This window comes from Nyctibius grandis, chromosome Z (genome assembly GCF_013368605.1).
Source record: "Nyctibius grandis isolate bNycGra1 chromosome Z, bNycGra1.pri, whole genome shotgun sequence".
Taxonomy (NCBI): domain Eukaryota; kingdom Metazoa; phylum Chordata; class Aves; order Nyctibiiformes; family Nyctibiidae; genus Nyctibius; species Nyctibius grandis.
Genome location: NC_090695.1, coordinates 60,646,079 through 60,661,398, shown reverse-complemented (window position 1 = coordinate 60,661,398; position 15,320 = coordinate 60,646,079). Strand labels below are relative to the sequence as shown.

General features: G+C 43.8%; 1 protein-coding gene across 4 annotated transcripts in view; it reads right to left on the bottom strand.

The window, feature by feature from the left end:
* The window catches only part of ZNF462 (zinc finger protein 462), a 98,418-nt gene extending 88,273 nt beyond the window's left edge, over nt 1-10,145 (bottom strand). For 3 of the 4 annotated variants that reach the window (XM_068423837.1, XM_068423840.1, XM_068423839.1), the window contains exon 1: nt 9,436-9,585. The gene's annotated coding sequence lies outside the window, so the exon portion shown is untranslated. Of the gene's footprint in view, nt 1-9,435; nt 9,586-10,063 lie in introns of those variants that run through there. The other variant, XM_068423838.1, reaches the window with a different exon arrangement.
* Between the last annotated feature and the right edge of the window lie 5,175 nt (nt 10,146-15,320).

The window sequence follows — 15,320 nt, the reverse complement described above, 5'->3', positions numbered from 1 at the left end:
CTCTTGAGAAATAATAGCTTCTTCTCAACCTACAAGGGTGGAAACACACCAGGAGCCAGCACCACTGAAGGGTTAAACACATGAATCCCGTAAGCCCCAAGCTGAGAGCCATCATATATGCTGATTCACAACATGGCCTTCAGTCATATTTACCTCCAGAAGGCCTGATAAAGTCCTCCTCTCCCCAGGTCCTGGTGCTATCGCACACTGGTTATGCTTGATCACAGACAAGAGAACTTGACCTGTATATGACCTGACATAGCTGAAAGCTGATATGCTGTCTCCCCACTGCGAAGATAAAAGGTCATTTAGACCAAAAGGAACTGGTCCACACTGACTTCAAGTTACATGAATTCAACTTTTGCGATGCACTCCTGGCCAGGAACCCAAACCCCTTCTTGCAGGGCTGCAAGCCACAGCCATATGAGATGGCAGGAACAATTCAGCAGTCAAGAAGCTAATTAACCAGGCTGAGAGCTGTCTGGCTGCTCTCAATTATCTATCAGCCATTCGTTAACATTTTTACACTTGTCAAGTTATTTAGCTGAGCATGATAGAAGCAGAGTTTCAGAGCCCACCAGTGCTGGAGGTCCTATATCCTGCAGCCAGAGCCACCGAGATGTAGACAAGGAAGTGAAAAACTGAAATGCAAGATCAGAGCTTCCAGTCAAATAAGGAGAGAAATCATTCCAGATTTGTTCATATTGACATTTATTTATTTTTCTGACAGTACTTGTCACACAACACAGAAGAAAACAGGATGCCTCCTTATGGTCATCGCCTTCCAGACTTCACTGCATTACCAACTAAAAACTAAGTAGATACTGTATATATAGTCTCTTCTTCCATACTCACCATAAGAAGCAACAGACCTGAGAACAAATGATCAGTCAGAATGACAGCTGTGACATAGAAACAAAGTGGCAGGTAACTCTAGTTCCCATCTCCCAAGTGTTTGCAAACACCACAGAAGGTCTGCTCCAGTCTCACACACCAGAACCACTGCAAAAGGAGATTTTTCTTATCTACATATTGGTTTGTTTCAACATACGTGGCGACAGAATCCCACACCAAGGTCTTAGTTTCCAACATCTGTGTTAAATCCTAATTATGCCTAATTTTACTGGGTAGAGGGATGGATAGTTGATGGAATTAAAAAAATTAAGAGCAAGATTTCAAAGGCTGGACACTAATTCTTTGGTCTCCTTAGTGTTTGGTCAGAGAAGCCTAAAATCCCATTATAAAGAGCCACATGCCCACAAATCTAGCTGAGTCTGACTAGAACTGAACAATCCAAGTCTGAGTTTAAATAAATAAATATTCAGGGCCTAAGTTCTCTCCATAATCAATTTGCTCAACTGCAGATGAACAGTCATGCCTGATTCACTGCATCCACCTCAAGACCAGCACTACTCCAAGGTATCTCACAAGTTTAGCCCAGACTGGAGTGTCCACTGTGTTTAAAAAAAAAAAAAAAAAAAAAGGAAGAAAGGAAGGAAGGATGAAGTTGTTAAAAAACCACCACCGACATAAGCCACCTTCACCAATCCCTCTAGAACTTCTGACCTAGGAACTATTTGAGCTGACAATTTAAGATCAACAAGAGGGAGGCAAAAAGGAAAAAAATCACTTTTCGGCATCATCAGACAGCTGAATTCTGGCATTCAGACCACAGCAAGGCCTTTATTAATGATTCCTTTCCCAGCTAGACACTAAATTAAAGTCTTCAGCAAGTCAAAGTCATTTGAAGGTAAAAGCACCATCCTGCATGTCACACTCATGATGGACCAAAACCTTCCAGCACATGTAGTCTTCCCTTAGCTACCCTGTTTATTTGATAAATAAGGGGAAAAGTCAAAACACGGGCTACTGGAACACGGGTTCTGTGTGTCACATTCCTGCATTCTGCTCTTTTCTTTGCCAGCAATGAGAGGTCTAAGGATAATGTGTGGGAGGAATGTGTTTACCTGGGTCCTGTGATAAGTAGCTATTGTCTTTTGAATCCATTTGCATGACAACAGTCCAATCCAGTATGACCTATCTTCTTCCCAAAAGGAATATATGATGCCTTTCCACAACCACCCTGAAGCAGCACTATTTGAACCTTAAGAGCTGCAAGCGGGAAGGAAGAGTTTGCTCATTCGGACAGCGCAAAGAAGCCCCTATTGTCCTACAAGGTCACGGAAACAGTGACCACATGTACATCAGAAGATTCCATTTTTAGCATCTTTCAAAACAAAGTGTTCTCTTTCACATTATCATGAGCACACTGAATCCTCAGTCTTCCTATATCATTCTCTGCAATGTCTGCTTTGTTTTGTCTTGAAAAATCATTCTCCTGCCTCTCTACCCCACGCAATTGCTCTATTAGCAGCAAGTTTCCACTACACATAATTATGGCATGCCTTAGCCTACTTTTCTGTTTGCTGAATAGTTCTGCCTATTTTCTACTTGTGCTGATGCTACCATTTACTTTTCCTGACACTCTAATCCTTGTATCCTTTGAAGGCCTGACTTCCTCCACCGTGACAGCAGCCAGGGTTCTCAGGCCCCTTTCCAGAGCTTTTTTAATAGCAACAGTAATGCCATCGCTGAACATCCCACTCCTTAATCTTCAGGTCAGCATAGAGCCTGTACCTGTAACAAGTGCTGCAAATACACTGTCCAGTGCTGCTGACCACCCATTATCTAAATGACTAGCAAGTTCGTAGTTGCATATTCCTGGCATTGAAAGGAGAAAGAAAAACAGAGGCACACAATGCAAGCAACTTGCTTCTCCCAAAGGCATGAAATAACTCTCCAATTTTTCTGCATAATCCCAGTTAGATTATCTTCTGCCATGAAGTAACAAGTGACACACTTCAACAACAGAATTCTTAATTTCACTTGTTCAAAACTAACAGGAGTAGTCCTATGAATCAAGTGTTTTCTCAGAATTATTTGTCCTCAACACACTGGCCTTGCAATGATTGCTACCCCGATAAGCTCTCAGTAAGTCCTTTCTAATCACTCATGACATTGATGCTGTGCCTACAACTCTTTATGCTGACATTATTAAACATGTATTCTTAAAGAGACTGTATTTGACTCCATTCAAGAACAACGACTGCACATCCTGAGATGTCTCATTTCCATCTTCTTTAAATTACCAAATAAACATAAACTGATTGTTTCTCTTGAGGGATCTTACCATCTTCTACCCAGAAAGTTTCTGCTAGCCCAAGCCAAAAACCTATTGTATCCCCCCTAGACAGCAGCCATGGAGGCCCATAATTATAGCGCAAAGACTAGCCAAGAACAAGGAGGCTTTTAGATCAAGGGGAAATAAAAGGCATAGCACTGTTGCTAGGTCTGGGACTGATGTTCTGATAGCCAGTGTGTCTGGTACAAAGCAATCACAACCAGTGTTGAGGGAAGGTTCTTTTTCAAACACTGCTTAAAAAAAGTTCCTTCAAGTAGTCATTAGGCAAGGAGATTTTGAGTTACTGCAGTAACACATACCACCTCAAGCTGAACAAAGCAACTGTACCAAGATCTTCAGCTCCTGAAGAGATGAAGAGAACACAGAAATAACTGAAATTGTACATAAGACTGTGTGTTTCAAATACGACACCAGAAATAGACTCCCTTTTCCCCATCTCAAAACTCTTATTTCAAAACCCTTCAGAGTTGTGTTTGTACTGCAACATCTGGCACAGCTTCATAAAACTCAAGAGATGAGGGGCAGACTTTAGATCTTTGGTATTGTTTTTAAAGTTAAAAGAACAAAATGGAACAAAACCCAAAACAGTATCGCGTGACTTTTTATTTACCTATGTGTTCGACTTCCCAAACACAAGCTGAAAGCAGAATACTTCCAAAACTCAGGACAAAATGAAGACTGCATTCTATTAAATCTAGTCCCCTCATTTGGAAACTTCTACTAAAGCCTTTTCACTACAACCAACATGATAATTATCATAAGTTGAGCTATCTCCCTTCCTCCCCCCTTTTCTTCTTTCAGCACTGGCATACAAACCATGCTATTTTAACTTCTTTCCTGTTCTCCCAGTTCTTCTGGAACATTTTATTTTCAACAGTCAACTCATTTGGAGAAGTGCCACGCTGAAGTTCAACCGTTTACAATGTTAACTGTGTCTCTGCCAGCAGCTGAAGACTTGCATCACACCACCTTCTCCAGCACCTCTTGATTAAAACATTTGAGTTCCTCTCTCCGAGAGGTTAGTAGATGTTTACGCAGCCTTCATTCTCATCATACTTTTTTTTCCTTCAAAATTATTCTTATTGAAAAGTAAGGTGGCATTTCTCATCCTCTCCTCAAGTAACACTTCACAGACCTCCTGCTCACCTCCTATGGGCCCACATCGTATTTTAACGCTATCTGAAAGATTTCCATTAAACAAACTCTTTCAGACAGATTGCTTGGTTATTTAATACTCTAGAAGGAAGCAACTGCTTGAAAAGTAAGCAAGCTTTTTAGACTGATGAAGTTCAACATTTTTACTGAAGCCAGCAATGAGAAGTTCATACTTGATCACACCTTGATCAAGTATGCAAGTTAAGCAAATCATACAGTTGTGGCACTAGCAGCAGATGGTCTTTACCTGGAAAAAGTTCACAAAATACATTATTTAATTTCAAAATAGAGAAATATCTGTGAAGAGAGCATTTACATTATTTTTCTACAATGGATTGGAAGTATAACAAAAGACAAGGAAACAAAATACGTGAAAAGACACAAAGACATATTGGCCTTCATAGACCCTTCCTGATCTGTCAAAACAGGATCTCCTTCCTCTACCAGTATGCTTCTTCAAATCACTCTCTTCAGTATTTCACTGGGGAATTTTGGAACTACAGGGTTTGTCCCTAAGTTTGCTTAGTGATAGATTCATAACAGGGCAATGTTAGTTGATGTATACTACACAGCTATTTGCTAGTTTCACACTTTTAAGTCCTTTTGCTGTGGTTTCTTACTACAAAGCAGTGTTCTGCTCAATTTAAGAAATTATCCACAACACCACGCAGAGAAAGCATCACAGCAAACTGGAGCAATCTCAATTTATATTGTAACTCTACACATGTTGTTTGGAATAACAGGAAAACTCAATACAAAAAACTCATTTACACTTGTTTCTGGGAGTTCCAAATTTCAAGAGACATCTTTGGGTTTTTCTGAAGTAACCTTCCTCAAACTGTAGTTGTACTATTATAAGACTTTAGCTCTTCCCATTTCTTTTTTAAGGCCAAAATTAAATTTGTCTATTCCTTGGGGCCCAGAGTAACATCTGCCAGATGTCCAGACATCTATGTTGAACACAGTTCTTCTCCAATACTTATTGACTCTCTTTTCAATCACTCATGTCTTCAAAAAAGTCAATCCTCCTTTAAGTCAAGGTTCACAACACTAAAGAATTTGTTATAAACTTTACTGAATTGAGATTTTAATCTTTTTTTTTCCACTTCTACTTGCAGTTGTTCTACTTTCCTTTTCCAGCATCCAGTTATGTACTCGTATTCTTCACAGTCTAAGCATACACAACATATTTTTAGTTTTCCTCTTTTAACAAAATAAGTTTTAAAAATTATGGAAAGAAATTCTAAACATGATGTTTTAAATTTCTTAACAATCTAATCCATTATGAACCCAGTGAAAATGTACAAGGAAATCAAATCATTGTTTAAACATTTTGAAAGCAGTGGTCCATAGGCTATGTCTAATGGGGTTGAGAAAAGCGACTAAGAAAACCAAGTTTATATACTGAAGAATAAGCTATGAATGCAGTTTCTGCTAGAGCCTGCACCATGAAAAAGTTCTGGGTGCCCACAAACCAAAAGCCATTGTCCAAATGAAGAAATTTGTGCCTGATTACAAGAAACATTCTAGTCACCACCATCTCATGAATTAAGATTATCTTTCTAGAGCTCCTTTCAAACTCACTGGTTTGGGTTTGGGGTTTTTTTTTTAGATTAGTTTTGTTTTGAAAAACAAAAGAATCCCCTCAGCTAGTACTTTAATAGCAAGGTGAACTTCAGCCTGTCTGGGCAGAACTACAGCAAGAAACATCATTACCAAGAATATCATTCTCTAAAGGGATTTCAGTCTCATAGTGAAGAAACCCCCCTTAGAAATAACACCAAATAACACCATTCTCACTCCAGCTCAAACTATTGCAATGACATTTGGTTTTCTAGGGTTTCTGTCACGACAGGAGGTAGGTAAGAGGCCCTCACATAAAGATCCTCAGCTTAAATCTCAAACTTGTTCTTGGATTGCACATGCCACGTTCAAGAGCAATGTATCTGTAGGGCACATGGTAGTGTAAGCACTGAGTTGTCCTCTCAAGGAGATTCACAATTCTGAGCTATGAAATACAAGCAGATACCTAAGAAGACTGCATACAGTCTTCTTGTACAGGGGATGGATATTTAGGATCTGACCCAAACGAGCAAAGGCCAGTGAGGACTTCTTCAGTTTCTTCAGTGGCTGCTGATTTAGCCCTGTGCAGAGATTGCAAAGTGCATCGCAGAACATTACCTCAGGGAAAAAAAAAATACAGTTAACCTCCCTCTTTACTTTGTCAAAATCTAAGGTTAAACGTACCTGAAATGGTACGTTCCATGGCCCACTTCTGAAAGATGGAGACAACCACAGTATCTCAGTGATTTGGGTGACATATCAGCAACCATAACTTAATAAATGCACAGCTGATAATGCAATATCCTTCTCAAGTATTAGATTATATACTATAAACCATTTCTTCCACAGCAAAAATAAAACAAGGGCATTGATTTTAACCTTGCAGCAGCTGGATCCCAAGTTCATCACTAGTCATTGCAATCCTCAAATCCTTCTATTCTTCTTGCATCTGTGGGAGCAAGTTCTGATTCAGATTCACTGGTCCCCTATCCTGTCACGTACACCTCCCACATGTAACACATTCTCTCTTGAAGTCTTCAAAGTACCTGTGTATGAATATAACTGATACCTTTTTGTGGATCTGCGCCTTCAAGCTCAGTAGCACTGCACTCTGGTATCCCCCTCATACATTTCAGCATGTAGTTTGAATTTTTTGAGGAACTGCACCTACTATGCAACTGACATGCAAGTTTAGGTTGGTGGGAAAAGAGTGAGGCCTGGTTTGAGTCTACTCAAAATTATTTCAGATTAAAAAGTGGGTTAAAAAAAGGCACACAAATTGCTGTTCAATTGCTACCTCACTTGAAAGATCTTAGGTTTCCATAATGACATTAAAATCATAACAAGAATGCTGCTGTAAATTTTCAGAAAAAAAATATTTTAAGACACAAAAAGACAGCCGTGAAAACTGTTTTGCTTTTTCCAAGAGAAACTATGTATGTTGTGATGCTCTGAGGAACCTACTAAAAGCTTGCCAGTATCATTTTAATGCAACCTCATGAGTGGGGAGAAATATTCCATCTTAATTTAAAATACATCCAAAACAAGGAATGCTCTTGAAAATCAGATGTTAAAAATGCCAAAAATCAGGCATCACCATCATCACCTAGAAAAAAAAATGACATTTCATGATGTTCTCTGGAAGAACCTGAGCAGCCTCAAGCTGCGTGCACTTACCTCCAAATGCTTTCAAAAATCTATAAATATATGCATATATACACTATTTCTTTGGCCAACTGATCAACCTCCTAAATTCTGTGGTCTTTAACCAAAGAAAATATCTAGAAAGGTGACCTCTGCATGAAAGCGTAAGAGCAAAAAAGCCTGAGGATGTGTTTCTCTGTGGAGGAGAATCTGAGCAATTTCCTCCAATCCTCATTTCCTGATAGCATGAAGTCAGAGAGAAGACCCATCACAATGTTGTACATTGAAAAATCTGAAGAAACCTTAGGGGGAAAGATCATGATTAAGTCAGCTACTGCCAGCAAAGCTTCAAAACATGGAGAGACATCCACGATGTTAGGAGCACTTCCCATCTCAGCTTTGTCTACTCTCTCTCTCCTCCATTTTCTGGTGGAGCTAGAGAACATGACATGGCTTACCTGACTCAGATCACAGCTCTCTGCCAAACTAGTCACTTCCTCTTAGACATGCAAGCAGCTTCATGAGACAAACAGACCCCCACAGACACACACACAAAAGCAGCAGCAGAAAGCACTCAAACTTGAAGGTCTTTCTCCTTCCAAACACCAAAAAAACAAATGAAACTTCTCCTTTTCTCCCCCAAAAGAGGGAGGTGAGAGAGGGAGAAATCCTATCAGATCACAACTACATGAAGCTCCAGGAGGATCTCTCTGTGTGGAGAATAGAAACCACAATGCTAAGAGGAGAGGAGCGGAGCGGAGCGGAGCGGGGCGGGGGGGGGGGGGGGGGAGAAGGAGGTTACTCCAGAAGACATAAAGACTGTAGACTCTGTGTGTGCATGTGTGCGAGAGCGAGGAGAAGCTTTGTGTTGTGGAGCTTGGACTGGAACCAAAGCAGACAGCTTGCAAATGGAGGACAGGGAGATAAAGAAAGGGAAAGAGGGGGAGAGATAGGGAGAAAGCTGCTCCGGGTGGTTGAGAAAGGGGCAGGGGAGGAAGCGCCTTCTCCCTCGCCTGGTTTAAAGGTAGGGACATCGGGGAACTGAGCAAGAAGTGGGCTCCTTCCCCTTCCTTTCTTCCCTTCTCTTTCTCAAAGGAGAGCACAAGCGTGTGTAATGGCTCCTGCTCTCCAGCTGAACGCTGTCCTCCTCCAAGCAACCTCCTGCGGGCACCACCAGCCCCCCAGCCCCGACGCCGCCGGGGACCCCCGCATCCCAACTCCAGGAGCGCCGCGGTGGGGGCACCACCACCGGGCTGAAGGACCAGTCTCACCAACGGCGAGGAGGAGGGCAGCGAGAAGGGACGAGGAGAAAGAGGAGAGGAAGAGGGGGAGAAAGAAAGAAAGGAAGAAAGAAAGAAAGAAAGAGGTCACCCGATTGCCTGGGTCGTGCCAGCACGGAGCTTTTCTCCTCCGTGTCTCTCCCGTCTCTGATCCAAGTCCACACGCACAGTCCTCGCACACACACACACATCTCCTCTTGGGCACCCCCCACCCCGAAAGCTCGGCTGATATCTCACTTATCTCCCCATATTCCCCCCCTTAATGCAACAACAAAAAATTAATTAACCGCCTTCCTCCTCCTCCCACCACCTCCACCACCACCAGCACCTCCTCCTCTTCTCCTCCTCCATGCAAGAGACTTCTCTCTCAAACAAAACACCCCGCTCTCACTCCCCTCTCGTCTCTTTTTTTTTCCTTCCTTTCTTTCCTCCTCCTTCCTCCGTTGACCAAATGAATGGATTTCAGAGGAAGGTGGTGGAAAGAAAGAAAGACAGAAAAGACCAAACAAAAAAAAAAATATATACACACACACTCGAGAGATGATCTCTCCAATGCCAAACCGGAGATGGGTTTTAATTGCAAGAACTTACAGGAGCGTCCCGGCACTGCTGCTCTTGCTGCTGCCTCCTCTCCTCTTCCTCTCTGCCTAGCTCTTCTTCTTGTTATTGTTGTGGAAGTTGTTTTGTGAGTCTCATGTGCTCCTTGCCAGGTCTCAGCAATGGAGGATCGCCATCTTTCCCTGCTTCCCCCCCCCCTTCTCTCTCTCCCTCTCTCTCTCTCTCCTTCACTGGTTTGCTGCAGCTGCAGATGACCTGAGATATCCGTCTCTCTCTCTCTCTCACTCACCCTCTGTGTCTCTCTCTGAATAATGAGCAACCAGAGGGAGAGAGAGAAAGAAGACAATCTCCTCTCCCACCACACAAAACGCAAGAGCACCAGGGGGTGCAAGAATCCTTTCGAACAACAACAACAACGTGTAGGGGGAAAGGAGGAAAAAGAGAAAGAAAAGAGAAGAAAAGAGAGGAGGAAAAGGCAAGAAGAAAGAGAGGGAGGGAGGTGGAAGAGGAGGGGGGGAAGCAAGCAAACGAGAGAGATCCAGGAGGCAGGCAGATGGAGGAGAAGATGGTAGTGATAGAGGAGGAGGTGTTGAAGATGAAGGAGATTAAGAGGAGGAAGGTGGTAACAAAAAGTTAAGGTTTGGGACACTGAATCACTCACAGGCCAGGGAGGAGAAGAAGAAGGGGGAAAGATCTGAAGATCTTCCCCTTCCAAGCTGTTGCCTTCACAAAGCTTCCTGTGCAGGAGCGCTCAGCAGCTCCTGCGATGCTGGGGGAGCCACTCCGATGGAGCACTCTGCTAGGTCATAGCTCTCTTCCAGCCATGGCAAAAACCGGTTTCTGCATGCAGATCTGCCCCTGAGGTGATCCCTCAGACACATCCATCTAGAGGCTAATCTTCCCTGAGCAGGGTAAAGAACATAAATGGAGCTGGAGCTTGCAAAGTGTAAAACCAGATCTACCACGTGGTTGGTTTTTAATCCCCCTTCCAGCTCGCATTTGATGTGGAGAAAGGAGACTCGAATTGTCCATTTCTGGCACGTATTTTGAAGTCTACTCCCGGAAATAAAGACAGTCATCTCCAGGTTTTTTGTTTCTCACAAGCATTTAGGAGAAAAGAGAGCTTGTACTACAGAGCACCAAAATCACTTCCTACATTGGTGAAACGGTTTTGGCTGCAAAATAAATAATTCTACTTAAAATAACTTTTATGCCTTCCAACACCTAGTTGTTTGCTCCTTTGTGACTGATTATTTAAAACCGTGGAAACGAACAATCAAGGCTCCCAAAGAAAGGTATCTTGGTGATGAAGGCATGCAAGTAAAGACAAAGCAGCTGTAGCCTGCATTTTTATTTAGTCTTGTTTCTATTAAGCATTGTGCTGAGCTACTTCTTTTGCTCGACATCCCCCCCCCCCCCTCCAATCTTCGTACAGCACCAGGTCGGATTCTTTCTAGGGTTATGTCTAGCGGGGGGAGGGGGGGGGGGGGGGCGGGGGGAATTAGGGGTTACATGAAGACTCAGAAAATCAATACAAGGGAGTGCAGCAAAATCAATCTGAGCACAAGGGCATGACTGGTATTGGAGCATCACTGGGAATTTCTCGAGCCCTCAAGCGCTGCAATTTGCATGGGTGGAAGAGAGACTAGAACCATAAAGCTCCAGTTCGGGTGAAGGGGGAGATCCCTCCCCTGCTCCGAGTAAGTTTTATGTGAGTGGTGAAGCTGAGATGATCTTCTTAAAAGAGTCCAGATTTTACTGGCTCTGGGAGAGGTCAGGCGTGTTAGAACTTCATTGTCTGAACTCTCCCAGCTCAGCTGAAGACCAAATGCAGAAATGCTAACGATAGCAATAAAATAAGAAAATTCGGTTGCCCAGGTACTAGTCAAATATTAAACTCATGAACTCTCCAATCTTCCCATCCGCAAGACTGCCGTGAGTACAAAGCACACAGGCAGGATCTCTCTCATTAAATCTCCTCTTTCTTTGAGCCGTGCAAGTTAATCACTAAACAAGAGAAAGATCTTCTCCCTCCTCCTCTCCCCTCTTTCCGCTCCCCCCCTCCTTGCCCCAAACAAGTGCTGTGAGAAATAGGAGGAAGGATAATGTCTGGGCAGAAGGAGCACTGTTCGATTTAAAGAATCTTTCTTAAGAAAAAGGGGAAAAAACATCAAAACTGGGGATTCCTACTAAGACTACCGGTTTCATGCAGACAAATGAAGCGGACACCTCCTAAGAAGCTGATAAAAGAACATTAAGGAAAAGGGAGAGACTGTCTTCACCACTGCCAGAATGTGCATGTGTCCTGCCTGCAATTTTCTATAAATCATCCTCTTCACAGGAAGAGAGCGCCTGGGCTTTGCAATCTTTGACGTACCATCAACGCCGAGACAGATAATTTACCTCTTTGTCTCTAAGCATTACATTTTTTTAAAAAAAGGAAAATAGAGCCACCCCACAACCACAAACCCCAAAACACCTGACTTCTGACCAGCCACCCTCCAGGGAAACAACAATCCCATTTCAAAATGAAGGTTCTTGGGAGGAGTGGGCATCAAACCCCTGGGGATGGATGGGGGGGGGGGGGGGGGGGGGGGGGCGGAACAAAGAAAGAAAATGAGAAAATGTATCTTCATGGAGGTAGCCTGGAAATGTTTTCCCGCCCTATCCCCCCGTCCTTTGAAAGGGGAGGGTCTCCCCTGCGCCGGTCCTGTGGGGGACCCTGGTGCTCCGGCGGGGAGCGCGGGTGTCCGGGCACCCACCCGGGATCCCGGGGAGGAGGTCGGGGCGGCTAGAGGAACTCCGGCGCTGGAGGGCAGTGTCGGGGGGGGGCACGGGGCGGGAGGCTTCTCCTTAGGGGTCGGGTGGTCCATAACTTCCTCCCGCAGGCTTTCTGCCATCCCCACCGTGCTCCGAGCGCCTGCGGGGAAAGCAAGAGGCAAGGTGGACACCCTGAGCTGGGAGAACCCAAGAAGCAGCCACCAGGGGAAAGACAGGGGGACGCCTCCCCCGAGCCCCCCGTGTCCACGGACCGCTGGTTTCGCGCCGGAGCTGGCGCTTCTGGCTGCGGAGTCCCGTGGAGGCGAGGGGGGCAAGTCCGGGGGGTGCAGGACCCTCCACGGGTGGTGGGCAGGCGGGGGAGCGCTTTAGCTGCGGGGCAGCCCCCGAGCTCGCCCCGGTGTCGTGCCCGGCAATAAAGAGTTTAACCGTGCTCACAGCCCGCTAGTCTTAATTACCCCGTCGGGTTAACAGCCCCGTTAAGGGAAACGAAGGTAGTTTGCACTTCTGTGGGTGCATTTGGGTCGACAGGGACGCCAGAGGACGTCGGGGTGCAGACGAAGGCGCCAGTATCTCCACCGCCAGGCAGCCCGGCTACGGGACGGGAGTGGGGAAGCTGGGACTGAGCCCACGATGGGGCTCAGCACCCCCGCTCCCCACCTTCTATCCGTCTTCCCAGCAGGGTTTGTGTCCCACTGCCGTGTTGGCTGAAGCCACAGGAAAGGGATGCTTTTGGTTATAAAGAGAAAATTAACACACACGCACAACCCCCCATCGAGCTGAGGTAGATGGATGGTGTTCTATCATGTGGCCAGGTGAAGGAGGGCCTGCAGCTGGGGAAAACACATTTTCCAGCATCTTCCCTCACACAGAAAATCTGACTAACCCAGGCCCGAGAGCTTCAGCCCCAGGCCAGGTCTCTGCTGGTGTGCAATGACTCAGGTTTGCATGGCCCTGCCTGACACCGGCATCCTGCTCCTGCAGCCACTGGAACCCCGTGGGGGCTGCACGGTGAGCCCCATAGTGGAGAGGCAGGAAGCTCAAGATGGTGCTATTCTTATCCTGTCTTCCCATTTTTTATTTTTATTTTTTCAGCCAAACCCATTGCTCCATGGGCTCTAATTAGCTCCTCAGGACAGGTAACTCCTACATTTAGCATGGCCAGTGAACACAGCCTTAGTGAGCAGGAGACATTAGGAAAGCAATGTAGAAAATAAGACACTGAAAACACAATTCTTTATACATAGTCAGCTGTGAGGCAGTGTTGTTAATATCCCCTCACAGAACTGAACGTGGCTTCTTTTTTTTTTTTTTTCTCCCCAGATTTGAAAGAGTTTCTTCCTTTTCCTGCAAAAAGTTTGAGTGAACTTCCTATTTATTCTCCACTTCTTCATGGCTATTTTACCCTACCAGAGCAAGGTTTCACAGTCCTTATGCAAAAGGCAAGCATTGTAGCTCACTGGAGAATTGAATATCACTCTCTTCCTAGAATATTATTTTCTTCAGCTATTGAGAGTATTTCACTTTCCTGTCTAAGAAGATTAGAAATGTGCTGTTCTGACCTATACCCTGGCAATTCACTTATTTCTGTAACCTCCAAGGGTTTCCTTATTGTGAGGGACTTTGAGGAGATACTGATTGGTTGGAAGCAGAGAAATACTACTCCGATCCATGAAAGACAAGGGATATCTAATCAACAAAATTTTCTTTTGGCAAACACTTTTATAGAGGACAGTGGATTCAAAAGAGTTTACATGTAAATAAGCCAAACCTAGGCTCTTAAGAACTTTAGAAAATTCTTCTATTAAAACCTAAAACTTTCAGCCTGCAAATAAAATTTGGAATGTTCTGTTTCTGGCAGAGCTCAGACTGAAATCTCCAAGAGCAAGCTCCTCACTGTAAAATCACTTTGTTATCTGCAAGGACACCTCAAAATGTAGTACACATGTTGCAGACCCATAGAAAGATACCATATAAAGAATATATTTCTATGTTGCTGGGAATGCTTAGGAGAAGTATACTGGTGAGGACCAGATTGGGTATTGGAAGCCACTTCCTTATCTGACAGATATATAGGTTGCAACTGTTAGAAATACAGTTTTTGCTCTTTTGAGAAAACTGAATCTTCAGCAGTCAGATGTTTGGGTAAACTCATAGTTATGTTTTGTACTTGACTGCAAGCTTCCTCAGAAACTCTATACCAGGACCAGGAGCCAAGAAGTCACTTTACAAAGACAACCAGTCCCACTCCGAAACCTTTTAATTTAGGCGTGCGTCAAGAATAATGGGTATATGGAGTTGGAAGGCTATGGTAGACTTCAGGGTGGATTTCCTAAGTACCACAGGTCATCACTTCTCCAACCTAAGAACATGGCTAAAAAGTGAGGCAGCAGAAACCCTTGTGTTCAGAGCTCAAACTCCCAGTAGAGTTAATGAAAAAAATTCCTTCGATGTTAAAATTAACTGGGTTGGAATCAAACAGAGCACATCCTTAGTAACTAAAACATGAATCACAAACGATCCTAGATCTTTAATAAGTAATTCATCAGTCTATAGCCTCTTTTCAGTGATCAGTTTGGTTTAATAAAAGAATAAAATGCAGTCTAGTCGAAAGGGTGTTTTATCCATCACCAGAAGACAGGCAACAAACTGATTTTGGGGAAATCCATAATTACCATGACAAGGGTTTGCTAAGCAACTAAAGGCACATCCTGACTTCACTTCTTACTGCTGAAAAACAGTGATCATGAAGCTTAATTACATTCACTTTGCACTTTTGAAATCTTTAGAAGCAATATTTTTTGCTGTAAGTGCAAATCAAGTTTTACGAAATTCAGTCCTTCCAAAGATAGCTGGGTTTCATTTAACTTCTGCATAGTTTTGATGGAGTCAATGAGATTGAAACTGCAGTCCCTTTACACCATCTGACCTTCTGGATCATTGACAACTGTTTGCTGGTTAGTATAGGAACATTATATCCCAGTATGGTATTGTACTCGCTACTAAGAAGACTTCAAGAGAGAAACAGTTTGATTTTTTCTTCAGAAGAGATTGGTACTGAGTGATTTGTGAAATGGTTTTGAATTTATTGGTCAGATACAAATGGTCTCTGGCTGTATTCACTGGTCATTTTTCAGTGT